This window comes from Pseudonaja textilis, chromosome 5, assembly GCF_049901715.1.
Source record: "Pseudonaja textilis isolate UNSWEBS1 chromosome 5, rPseTex1.2, whole genome shotgun sequence".
NCBI classification, from domain to species: Eukaryota; Metazoa; Chordata; class Lepidosauria; order Squamata; family Elapidae; genus Pseudonaja; species Pseudonaja textilis.
The window spans coordinates 10,335,923-10,346,200 of NC_141994.1; positions in this window are offsets into that span (position 1 = coordinate 10,335,923).

Here is a 10,278-nt window from a genome sequence, read left to right on the forward strand (position 1 = left end):
TCAAGATCCATCTGGATCTTGAGCCTATCTTCTTGGGTATTAGCTATTCCTACCAGCTTAATATCATCTGCAAATTTGGTAAGTTCCCCTTCTATTCCCTTATCTAATTCGTTAATGAAAATATTGAAGAGTATTGGGCCTAAGACGGAACCTTGTGGCACTCCACTGCTTACTTCCCTCCATGTAGACTTAGACCCATTAGGGACTACTCGTTGAATACGGTTTGCCAGCCAGTTGTGAGTCCATCTAGTGGTGGTGCTATCTATTCCATTTTTTTCTAGCTTACTAAGAAGTAGGTTGTGGTCTACTTTGTCAAATGCCTTGCTGAAATCTAAATACTGTATGTTATGTCCACAGTATTTTGCTGGTCTACTAATTTAGTCACTGTGTTGAAGAATGAAATAAGATTGGTTTGGCATGATCTCTTTTTAACAAACCCATGCTGATTGCTAGTTATTACTTTACTTGTTTCTAGATGTTGGCAGATCTGTTTTTTTTATTATTATCTTTTCCAGTATCTTCCTGAGTATTGATGTTAGGCTGATTGGTCTATAGTTTCCTGGGTCTGTTTTTTTTCCTTTTTTGAAGATGGGAACCACATCAGCTCTTTTCCAGTCCTCTGGTAGTTCCCCGGTGCTCCAGGATTCTTGAAAGATATGGTGCAGTGGTTCTGAGATGACCTCTGCCATATTGGGACTTTTCCCCCCTTCATTAAACCAGGCATGGGCATGGCCAGCATGTGGCCAGCGTGTGATGCAACCAGCCTGCAGGCTGGGAGTTTGACAGGCCTGTCTTAACCACTACAACAAACTGACTCCAAATTACACATATTTAAACATAATTGTGGTCATCTGCAACAGATATCTTTTCATTCTGTTTCAAGCAGCTCTTTTCTTATACAGGTACTCCTCGACTTATAATATTCATTTAGTGACCATTCAAAGTTACAATAGCACTGAAAAAAGTGACTTACAACTGATCTTTATACTTATAACCAGAGGTGGTATTCAGCAGGTTCTGACCAGTTCTGGAGAACCGGTAGCGGAAATTTTGAGTAATTCGAAGAACCAGCAAATCCCACCTCTGACTGGAGATTTTACAGTATCCTTCCCCTGCCACGCCCACCAAGCCACGCCCACAGCAATGGTAGTAAAAAAAATTGAATCCCACCACTGCTTATAACCATTGCAGCATCCTTGCAGTCATGTGATCAGAATTCTGGCAGTTGGCAACTGGCACATATTTACAAGGGTTGCCTCATCCTAGGGTCATGTGGTCACCATTCATGACCTTCCCAAGGTAGCTTCTCACATGCAAAGTCAATGACGAAAGACAAGATTTGCTTATGGCCATGCAATTCACTTTACAACTGCAGTGATTTACTTAAAAGGTCATAAAATTGGGCATGACTCACTTAACAACCATCTGGTTTAACAACAGAAATTCTGGTCCCAATTCTGGTTGTAAATCGAAGGCTCCCTGTATTCAATATTTTGTTCAATATTCCATTCATTCTGTAGGAATATTCATCTAATTCCAGTAGTGTTTCATAAAGGATTAATAATTTCTGTTTACTTTCTTTTTCCCTTCATGTATGTTTTCCCTAAATCTACATGTCACTGTGTCAGATACTGATTTGTCCCTCTTTCAGAACCTCTCACGTTATTTATGTATTTATTTATTCAATTTCTATAGCCACCCATCTCAGCCAAGCGGCTCTGTGCAGCTTACAATTCTAATCACCCAATGCTTTCTTTATTACTTTTCTTAGCCTTTCATCACAAACAACCAAATAAATCATGCTTCTAGGTTCATTCTTTTTCCATGTATATTTATGAATAGACTTATGCTTAAACTATAATGTTGTATTAAAAACAAGCAGACTTGTTTCTAAGTCAACAGTTGCCAAACAATCCTATTGGGATTTATTCTTGGCTTCCAAATGGCCCAATCACTTTTTCTATACTCCATCTTCTCACTTCCATTCATCCATTCACACATTACATTCATAAAACACCAGACTTTTTTCCACGATGCATACCAATATTCTTCCATTATCTCATTTGCTGGAGTGTCTTGCCAGCTTAGTTCTTTTTTCATATGCACCCAGTCTTGATTGATTCTTTATGTCAAACATTTCAATACTTTCATTCATAATTAAATCTATACCTTCACCTCCCTGCACCTATTCATCAACTCCACTTCCACAAGACCTCCAAATGTGTCAAGTCTTTTCTAACTTCCCCTTTCTCTTATTTTCATAAACAATAAACCCTTCTTTTCTCCCTTCCATTAACCCATATTTTTCACCTTACATTTCACCTTACATTCTTTCTATTTTTCACCTCTTACATTTCAACGCACTCTTTTGTAGTCATAGTCATGGTTACCAGATGAGTCCTTACATATTGAGCTGTATCAACAACCAACTAAAAGATTAAATCCAACTTACACAATTTATTAGTATAATGATTAAGAGACTGGGAAACTACATCTGAGTAATGAACACTATGGAAGTGAAAACAATTTTAAAGAATAATTCCAAGCCTGAGAAGACAACGGCAATATCTGATTTTTAATTGCATATTCAGTTAATATTTTTTAACAAGGCAGCTCAATGTCCAATGCAAATACATAATCAGGCAATATGAGCAACAATTAAGTCCAGTTTCTTAACATCTTCTGGAAAAAGAAGTGTTTTATTTCTGAGAAGGGAAGAATACATGGGAAAAGGACAGGGTGAATGATTTGAAAATGGCCTCAACATCCCTAAGAATGTTATTAAAATGTTATTAAAAATGTTAATGTTATTAAAAAATAACAACAAAAATAACCCAGCCGTGAGAATATCAAAGAGGCCAAATTATTAGACCTTTTACTGGAGTAAAACCCCTAACCTTCCATAATCCTCAAAACGACTGAGAAGGTCAGCTTTCTTGATTCATTCTTTGTTCCTGAGGTTGCAAGGGTACGTCGATAAGCACCTCTCCCATAGGAGAGGCAAAGTTTTATGGAGGACAAGGATCCCAAACAGACTAAGACCTTAAACTATTTAGAAGGATGAAGGTACAGAAAAAGCCAGATCCTATCCTGGCTGGTTTATTTGATAAAGAATCCAAGCACTTGCTCTAATCTCCTGTTTCCTGTGAGAATTATAAATATCTCTTTCTCAAGTTTCTGGACAGGTTTCAACATCAGGAAAACACCAGACTGCATTTACTGTAAAGCAGCCTGGACCGTGCTGTGGTGGGAATGGCTCCTGTTAAAACTCTACTTCTGGCAAAGACATAAAAATGGGGGTGGCAAATAAAATTGAGAAGACCGTTGAATTATAACTTTTCTTAAAGCAATAGGCTCGCAGCATTAAGGAATTCAATCCATGTTGTGTATAATATTGGATTCCCTCATTATAGGTTGTTTGGGGTTTTTTTCCCTCCTTTTCAGCTGCAAAGGATTAATCTAAGATGAAACATGCTAATCTTTAAAATTAGCTATACGCCTGTGCTTCTCAACAAATGTTAGTTGAAGTGTTTGTGATTAAGATCTCTTTACTGCAAACAGTATTTATTGCAGTACAGCTGTAAGGAACATACAATCTGATGATTGAAATGTAGGAATGCTCTATTAAGTACACAATCATTTCTGGCAGAGCTTTAATGTGGTTTCTAATGAAATGTTGATATCTAGAGATGGGGGACATGGATTTTCATTCAAAATATTATTAGACAGAATTCAATTCAGTATCATTGTGATAATGTAAATTGATGTCCTATCTAGCGCAACCATCAATAAGGTAGCATAAGAAATTGTAATTTCGAAATAGACCAATAGAGCCAATGTAGAACTGTGATTAAAGTTCTGAATCAGGGCCAGGAAGCCCTAGGTTCAAATTTACCCTCAATCATGGGTAATATTTGATTTGTGATCCAGCTGCACCCTTTCCTGGATCGGGATTTCTTAAGCCCTAGTTGTCTGTCATCTGGATTACTGCAACACCCTTTACATGGGACTGCCCTTGAAATGTATTTGGAACAGAGGTGGTATCCAGCCAGTTCTGACAGGTTCTGGAGAACTGGTAACGGAAATTTTGAGTAGTTCAGAGAACCAGTAAATACCACCTCTGGTTGGCCCCACCCAGTGGTGGGATTCAAATTTTTTTGCTACTGGTTCTGTGGGTGTGGTTTGGTGGACATGGCAGGGGAAGGATACTACAAGAGATGGTATTTGCTGGTTCCCCGAACTACTCAAAATTTCTGCTACCAGTTCTCCATAACTGGTCAGAACCTGCTGAATACCATTTCTGGCCCCACCCCAATCTATTTGCTGCCTCTTGAGTCCCAGCTGATCAGCTGGGTCTTCTTTTGTTGCCCTGCACAGGAGAACGGAGCTGGAAAGCAGCTTAGTGAGTGGGGGGGAGAGGGAATGGGGATTTTACAATATCCTTCCCCTGCCATGGCCACCAAGCCACATCATGCCCACAGAGCCAGTAGTAAAAAAAATGGGAATACCACTACTGATTTGGAAGCTTCAACTAGTACAAAGTATAGCCGCATGGGCAGTCCTTGGGGCCCCTAGAATGGCCCATGCTACACCACTGCTTCATGAGCTACACTGGCTACTAGTTTGCTACTGGGTGCAGGTCAAAGTATTGGTTAAAGCCCTCCATGGCATGGCTCTAGGTTACTTGACGAACTTCCTCCTCCGGCTAAGACAAGTCTACCCCACTCATGTTGGCAGAAGAGGCTTATTGTGGATCCTATTGGTCAAGGAGCCTTGGCTGGTGGGATCCAGAAGAGGAGCCTTCTATGCTGTATTGTTGGAGTTCCTCAACCTTTCTGGCTTTGCAGACTGGGGGGGGGGGAATTGTTCCATGGGAATGGTAGGCAAGAGCACACGCACACACAGCTCCATTTACACAAGCAGTGGGCATGCGGGTCTGCTGGTCTTTCAAATGGACTGCACTCGCATGTGTTCACCAACTGTTCAAACAAGTGGGGATGCACGGCCCAGTTCCAAATGGCTCAAAGCCTGGTAGTGGGCTGTGGTCCAGGGATTAGAGACCCCTACTCTGGAACATCCTGCCCCCTGGTATGAGGCTTACTACACCCTCCTCAAGGCCTGAAAACCTGGTTCTGCTGTATGAACTTGGGGTCCCATTAGGGAAGTAACACGCTGGAGGTGGCCTAGTAGTCTAATGTGGCAGTCAACAACCATGGCCCATGGCCCACTGGTAGGCTGTGAGAAAATTTTGGCGGGCCGCAGGGAAATCACACCCCCAGAGCATCCCCCCAAAGCAATTAGTCTAGGCTGCACAGAAGCAAGGCTGCGCCGCCCACATGGCCTGCGGGAACCCTCCCCGCCCACTCACTCCTTACCCAGCAAACTTACCTGCTAAATTGCTATTTTTCCAACCATCAGCTGTGAGATTTAGATTTGCTAGGAAGCAGGAAATGGTTGGATTTCTTGCTTTCTAGCTAGTTTTCGATCTTCGGCTCTGCTTTTAAGCACAGCCGAACCTCCCTTAGGACTAAAAGTTCTATCGTTCAGTGCAGACTCACGGCAAGCAAATTTTATGTGATAGACTGAGCTAGCCAATGGCAGATAGATAGATCACTGAATGATTCTGTGAGCAACTCAATCTGCCTGCCTGCTTTGCCTGATTTTGGATAAAAAATGCTTTTTTATATATAAAAAATTCAATATTTACATACATGGTGTGTTGTGAGTTAATTTTGTGAGTTTGCTTGCTAGCAAATTTTATGTGACAAACTGAGCTAGCCGATGGCAGATAGATAGATATCTGAATAAATCTGTGATTCTGTGAGCAACTCAATCTGCCTGCCTGCTTTGTCTGATTTTGGATAAAAGTTGCTCTTTTTTATAAAAAAAAAAAAGCAATATTTATATAAATATTTATAATATTTACATACAAGCCATGCCCAGCCAGTCACATGACCACTAAGTCACACCCACAAATTAGGCCATGCCCACAGAACCAGTTAGTGGTCCCTGGGATTTAACATTATGAGTTTGATGGTCCCTGCGGTCGAAAAGGTTGGCGACCCCTGGTCTAATTAGCTGACCTTTCCTTTTCTCTGTGCTTCCTGCTCCCCATCTGCCCATCTTTAATTGGTTGTTTTTGTACTTTTATTGTTTTTTCTGCCATTGCTTTGCTACCATTTCTTTACAGTTTTTATCATTTTTTTCCATTTTACAGAAAAGCCCAGGTGAAGTAAGCAGCAAATAAATTAACAAACAAACAAATAAAGGATGCAGAGTTGCTGACCAAAAACAGTTTTAACCTTCCATGATTTAATTTCCACCATTTCGCAATAGAGATTACCTCTCAAGACAATAATATATGTTTCTCTTGTAAAGCCTGTTCAGGAAGCAAATGAATTGCAAAGCTACACCATAATATATCATATGCTATGAAACATCTTGTTCTCATTGATTGGCGTATACATATTTTCAGGCCGATGACTGTGGGCAATGTCCAATTAACAAATGGCTGGTCTCTCCCAATGTTGTGATTGGGCTGTGGCCATAGTTCCCACATGCCAGAGCCACATGGTTGGTCATAACTTGCAATTCAATAGATGAGCAAAGACAGCATTTACAGAATTTTGGCCAGAGAGTTCAGTGGTAGGAACAGAACAGAATGATCAGACAAGTTGTATGTTCTGATGGACTGTGTGCTGAAGCATGAGGAATGAAAATGAAATTTTTTATAAATAGCTGCTGGTTGTAAGGAATGTGTCCTGTTGATTGGTCATTGTGGATGAGAAAACAGAGATTTTATGAGGATTATGAGGAATCTAAAATGACCAGAAGGGGACGCGGTGGCTCAGTGGCTAAGCTTGTCGGTCAGAAAGGTCGGCAGTTCGGTGATTCGAATCCCTAGCACCACATAACAGAGTGAGCTCCTGTTACTTGTCCCAGCTTCTGCCAACCTAGCAGTTCGAAAGCATGTAAAAAAATGCGAGCAGAAAAATAGGGACCACTTTTGGTGGGAAAGTAACAGCTTTCTGTGCACCTTCAACGTTTAATCATGCTGGCCACATGACCATGGAGATATCTTCAGACAGTGCTGCCTCTTCGGCTTTGTCACTGAGATGAGCACCGCCCCCTAGAGCCAGAAATGATTAGCACGTATGTGTGAGAGGAACCTTTACCTTTTACCTTAAGATGACCAGGTTCTAGAAAGCAAGCCCATTACGGGAACAGGAATAATTTAAGAGGGCATTGCCAGAAGAATCCAGCAGGGGAATTGGTATCAGTTAAATAAATGTTCAGAATGAGCTTGGCAGACTACAAAAATTGCTAAGAGTTAAGAAAAAAAAAAGATTCCTTTTTAAAAAGAATCAAATCAAGGCAGAAAAATAATGAAGGAAGAGTAATCAAGTGTGATATTTCTACGTATTGTAGTTGTGGCCACTGTTAGGAATAACATAGGTTACCTAACGTAGTTTGGGTAAAATAATATATATAAACTATGATTGTAAGTTTAAGTGTGTGTCACTTTAAAACTGCAAAGCATGTAATTTTGGGTGTGGTGTGAAACCACCATAAGAGGGAGCAAGAGAACCTGACGATTCCTGACAATTACTGGATTGCATGGATTGATGGTTTGTTAACTGCGTGTTTCCCCTACTGCTGAGTTGCTGAAGGAAGAGAGGATTTTTGACTTCTTCATATCTCTACTGCAAGGAGATATATTACTGGACTGATATTTGTAAGTTTACTGACCTCTCTTTTTCGACACTGGAATTTGCAACTGAATAATCCTTGGACGGACTGAACTAGTGAATGATATACGGACTGTTTGACTATGCTATAACTCTTACTGGAATAAACTATTTAATTAGCACTGTGTATCTGTTTTACTGAGTGTAAGCTACAAAAACGTTTATCTCACATATTTTGCCTGCCTGCCTGACTGCCATGCAGATTCTGCTAGGGTGTATCCCTAACAGCCACCATTTCCCCTTTTCTGGACATTCCCCCCAGATGCCCTGGACAGACTGGGGGTTCTATGTCTCACATAGATAATAAATATGACAACTGCACTGAAATCTTTTGATCTCCTCCCTCCTCCCCCCCTCCCCCCGGCTGGCCTGAGGAGGACAAGTATAATGCTGATCCTGCCCTCTAAGAAATCCAGTTTGACACCCCTGCTATATAGGGTTAAAGGTAACTGTTTCCCTTGTCTAGTCATGTCTGACTCTAGTGGGTGTTGTTCATCTCTGTTTCTTGGCTGAGGGAGCCAACATTGTCCGAAGACGCTTCCATGGTCATACAGCCAGCATTACTATATTGCAAGGGCTCATGGAATACTAAAAGGGTACCTATTTACCTACTTGCATTTGCATGCTTTCGAACTGCTAGATGGGCGGGAGCTCTATAAGTTAAGGTTATCCAACCTTGGCAACTTTAAGACTTGTGGACTTCAGTTCCCAGAATTACCCAGTCAGCCATGATGAAATCCACAAGTCTTAAAGTTGCCAAGGTTGGACATTCCTGAAATATGTACTCCTCGCTTCACATCCACAATTGGGACAGGAAACTCTGTCGCTAAGTGGCATGGTTGTTACACATGATGTCACATGACTTAGTGATAGCCAAGCAATGTTGTCCTGTGAGGTTTTACTTTACAATTGTGTTTCTTAGTGACAGGAATTTGGTCACAATTGCAGTTGTTAACCTTGCCTGTCCTTAAGAGTCAGAAAAACAGAAATGGGTTTCAAAGGACAATTGGGATGACCCAGGAAGTAGAAACTGGCAATGAGGTTAATGAAGGAAAGGAGTGTTTCCACGGTAATCAAAGCACCCACCTTTCCCCATGTATGTTGTGTGTGGCACTTATATTAAGAAGGGGTGGGGCTTAAATCAACCCAAGCAGACCAGCCATTTTAATGCCATTGAATGAAGGCCTCTGAAGACCCTCAATCATAGGACTAGAACCTAAGTGGGTGAGCTCATCACTTCACACTTCCTTGCTGTGAGGGGACAAAGTATGTGTGGGTGGGAGAGAGAGAAACTAGGATGCTGCAACAGTAAGGTAATTGAGCATCTTTTCAAAGCTGTTGTGTGGGATGCCCCTTATTTCTAAAAATCACACACACACACCTCAACTGCATTGCTTTACTTTGCCTCACTCTTAAGGTTTCACCAATTGTTTCCAAAAAAGATGTTCTGCCCGTGGGAGTACAGGCTTCCAGAGTCCCTCTCTGAGGTATAAGATGTCCATCTTGCACGTCTCTAACCACTACCCTCAAAGGGGTTTTCTGGATCTGGAAGGGTGGGCTCAACACTATTTACATTCTGGGCTGGAGGCGAGATAAGGCTAGCACCATGAGATCCTGAGCAGCTGAAGTTATCAGGGCTGTTGGTGCCAATGTGAGCTGCAGGTGGGGAGTGAATCTTTAAGGTAGCTCAACCTTGTTTCAGCTGCAGCAGATTGAAAGGACTATCATGGTGCAATTTCAGTTTTTCATATTTGCCTTTCAGATCAGCTTAAGCTTGTCATATATAAACACCCCAAATGGATCGTTTCCATGCATAACAATTGGCGTTCTACACAATCCTAGCTAAACGCCATAAACAATTGTGCTGGGCTATGCCAGTATTTTATACAGTAAAGTGATTGATTTGTGCGCCTACGAAACAAAAACAAAAAAACCCCAAAGCACTGGAATGGAATATCACACCGTACTGTGGCTGCCCTTTCGGTCCCATTTATTTTCATAAAAGTGAGAATGTTTTCCAAGCTATCGGTTTGGTGCTTTTGCTGAGCATTAAATTCACATTCAAAATGTGAAGTAACAATATTAAATCAGTAGTCACCTGGTAGAGATTTCCAAACCACTGAAGAGCTATAGATGGATTTCATTATGGGGGAAAATTAGATTTCTCTAGAACTTAAATGAATTCAAGCCACTCTACAATCCAAAACAAACAGCTTTAGCAGCTTATTACATTAACTTAGCAGACTGAATGTGAATTGCTAGTATAAAGAAGGACCTGGGTCCAATAGCATGACATTTTGCTCCAGAAATTATATCATGAAAAGCTACTTGTGTTTAGAAAACAATGATACCCAAATCAGATGGATGCCTGTTTTATTCCTTAACAACCTCTCTTTCTATTTTCCATAAATATTCAGTGAAATTTCAGTGGGTTTTGAGCATGTCACGCCTTTCAAAAGGATCGAGGATTTAATATATTTAATGGAGACTGACCAGCTTTTTACAAAGTGAAAGTATTCATTGATTGCTT